Raw genomic sequence first — 3,849 nt, 5'->3', positions numbered from 1 at the left:
TATAAGGAAGGGGGGATCTTACTCCTACCAGTGACGCGTTTTAAAGCCATGAGGGGTTGTTGCCGGGAGGGGCAGCCCAAAACGGACAATATCATGTGGGCGGTTCCCTAGTATCGGTCCAACAATTGGTATCAGAGCTAGGGCCGCACCAATGTGGGGGGGGAATATTGGGACTTCCGACTCATCGTTTCCTTGAGCCGGTCAAATCCGCGATTCTTAAACCCAACGCTCATGTAGCAATGCAAGAGCATCCCACATCGGTGAGGCTAGGGGGATTCGTCTTCCWTATAAGGAAGGGGGGATCTTACTCCTACCAGTGACGCGTTTTAAAGCCATGAGGGGTTGTTGCCGGGAGGGGCAGCCCAAAGCGGACAATATCATGTGGGCGGTTCCCTAGTATCGGTCCAACAATATTAATCTGTGTGTTCTTGGTTAATTACTTTGTTCCGTTCTTAACATTGTTTCCGCTGCACTGTAATCTTCCTAGAGATCATTCAGAGTAAGAGTTCAAATACCAAAGCTGAATTTACAGGTCCTAACATGTTTGAAGACTGCACAAGCCTCAGTGAATGCTGAAGAAACCTCCAACGTTATTCCAATATTCAGTGATCAAATGAAGCTTGCCATGCACGATTTTTTTTTCTTGTCCTTCCACACACAAAGAACAAACCCATACCCTCTCAAGAGTATCGTAATGCACAAAGTCGTTTGGTCGTCTCTAGTGCCCACCAACTCCATGAAAGGAATGTCTACTCATGAATAGAAAATAGTATTATTCACTGTAGCAAAGGACAAGCTTTCTTCTAAATTGCATTTAATGTAATGGGTATAAATATCTGAGTGTTCTCTTCACTCACAGACACACACAAACGCTATCTTACAAGCAAGTTAGAATTTCTCTCTAAAATTCCAAGACACATACCCAAGAAGAACACATCTCTACTTTATTTCTTTCGGCAAATCTCTAATATTTGCTAAGTGTATCTGTGTGTATTTCTAGATTGTAGTAGATAGTTTTTTTTAACTTTTCTATTCTGCAAACAATCTATAAAAATCTTTATTGATCCTTCTTTATCAATATATAATTTTAAAAGTGAAAGATATTGTGTTTGTATTCTTCTCCCCCCCCCCCACTTCTACGAACTAATCACATGTACACTCTTGTAGATCCGGCTGGGACCAACAATAACAAGTCGGATAATGTTTTGTCCGATGAGCATCCTCACTAGACAAGACGTTGGATGATAAACCCCAATCCGATCAATACTATACAACCTCAAACATTAAACCGTTTAACATATGAGCGATAAAAGGTCCAATCCGGACAACTCTTATCCGATAAATTCCTTCACCGGACCATACTTCATCCAGTGAAGTCCTCACCGAACGATGCATAAATTATACAACCCCTTCACCAGTCAATGCATGACCGGTAAGGGATCTTCATTGGACAACACTATGTCCGATTACAATCCCTCATCGGACCATGCATTTGCATAAGAACAAATATATATGATATACATACAACAACAGTTCAAAACATGAAAACCAGTATTCATAATCAAATTTAAAGGCTGTTTTGTAGTATAACTCACCTTATGCAAATTTTGAGCATGAAAAACAGCAACAACAGTTAGCTACCAAATTGATCCCACAATCAGCTTCGACTTTAGCAAGGATCTCACACAAACAAACTCACTTTCTCTCCTTTTCCTGATTCTTTATAAAAGGGGCAAGAATAAATCTTCTTCAAATAACCTTCCTTTTTATACTTGCCTAAAATAGGCAGTTTGGAATATAATAAAATTTTCTTCCCCCCCCCCTTCACATACCCCATGCATACACACATGCACATATACATCTTTTACATGCATATTTACCACTCACATTTGCATGCATAATAACATGTATACATACATATACAATCCATTTATGCATAAATAAATATGCACACACTCACGTCAACATTTTCATGCATGCATATACCCATATGATCAATTATAACAATTAGTCACATACTCAAATAATCATGTAACCAATTATTCAAATAGTTATCTCCAAGTATAACCGAAACCCGATTATCACAGATCGTGGAGCCTTCACCACAGGACCTAAGATCACTTCTCTAGGGGAGCCTTAGATACTTGTTTCCTATCCTCATGAAGGCGCATGTGATCCAGTGTCAATCCTTCATATGACACTGAGGACCCTTCAGGTACTCTCTTACCCAACCCTTCTTTCATTTCTACTAACTTAAATATCTCTTATGCTCATGTTTATTTTATTCCTACAGGTCCTTCAGGAACTGAACCCACAGCCATAGAGACAAGTGTATATGACATGACTGAGGATGTCAAGATGTTACTTCCTGCTGTGGCCACCGTCCTTGACAAAATGGACGAGGTTCAAAAAGAAAATGCCTTCAAAAGAAGAAGTGACTAGAGACCTCTCTGCTATCAAAGCTGAGGTTTGCGATGTGAAGGAGTCCTGGAACGAAATGAAGATGAAGGTCAAAGCCAACATTGAGGCTGTCATTGCTCTCGCCAGTAAAGCCGACGAAGTCCAGGCTCAGCTCACCAGGCATGGTAAGCTTTTACATCAGATCTTTTAGCTTCTACAGCAACCAGTCCCGGTCCCTGAACCTGAGTTCACAGATTCAGATTGTCAGTAGCTTGAATGGATAGCTGCATTCAATCTAATCCAGGCAAAAGCTCTCTCCAACATTGAGCTCCACATTGAAGACCTCTCCTCAAGTGTTATTGATATCTCATCGCATCTTGTTGATGACAAAGAGGGGGAGAAACATGAGCGTGAGAAAATTGTTGTCACGGAGACCGCTGAAGACCATCATCTAGATGTTATCCCTACCGTTGAGGATTCCATCATCACTGAACCTGATGCAGATGATGAAGCTGAAGATGATGATGATGATGATGCCACTCCTACTACACATGATGACTATCCCTCCACTTTTACATTGAAAAATGTTGGTGATGAGGATGATGATGAAGAAGAGGAAAATAAGGATGAAAAACCTCAGATCCCTGATGTTGGAAAGGATCTTGGAGACGACAACGATGATGACGATTCCAGCATTCAGTTCATCTAAGAATAGCACAGAAAGGAGTCTTTCTTAGGGCCCCAGCTTTCAAGGCGATCGATCCATCAAAGGTATCTCAATGTTCCATGTTAGTACCTTTTTCATTAAAATTTGAGCCCTTTACTCTTCTACTATCTGCACCAACCTACCCTTCAAGTCTATCAGATGAACGCCATGCAATAATTCCAACATCTAGAGCTGATGAAAAACAGAGGAGGATTCAGCTGTTAAATCAGCTCAACCAAACCAGAGTAAAAATCCCTCTTCGTACCTCTGCTTGTGGCAAGTTCGATTTTCACACTGAAGCTGAAAGAGAAGAGTCCTTGATAGCCAAACTGAGAATACACCTCCAACAACTGAAGGATAGTCTAGAGTTGGTGAAAACTCTAGTTGCCCAAGCTTTGGCCAAAGGAAACTCAAGAAGAAAGATCCAATCAAAGCCCAACTATTGTCACAAGTTGAATGAGAACATCAACAGACACGGACACTGAAGGACTGAGATCTCAAATGGTGTAAGAAAAGGATCGAGAAAAGGATAAGTCCCCACAAGATATCAAATGTTAGCATCAACAGACGAATAAAAGATGGTGGACTATTTATCTCAATGGTCATCTTCAGAGATAATCAAGATGTTGTCACTAAGTACCCTTCTTATCTCGGGCAGTATGGCTTCGATGAATGGTTGGAGATTTGATTGGCCATTCAGCATTAAAATCAAAGCACTAGCCCCTGATTGAAGACATCCTGAA

Source organism: Cynara cardunculus, assembly GCF_001531365.2.
Source record: "Cynara cardunculus var. scolymus isolate 2C chromosome LG 14, CcrdV1, whole genome shotgun sequence".
NCBI lineage: Eukaryota > Viridiplantae > Streptophyta > Magnoliopsida > Asterales > Asteraceae > Cynara > Cynara cardunculus.
The sequence above is the reverse complement of the archived record's forward strand: the minus strand, read 5'-3'. Positions refer to the sequence as shown.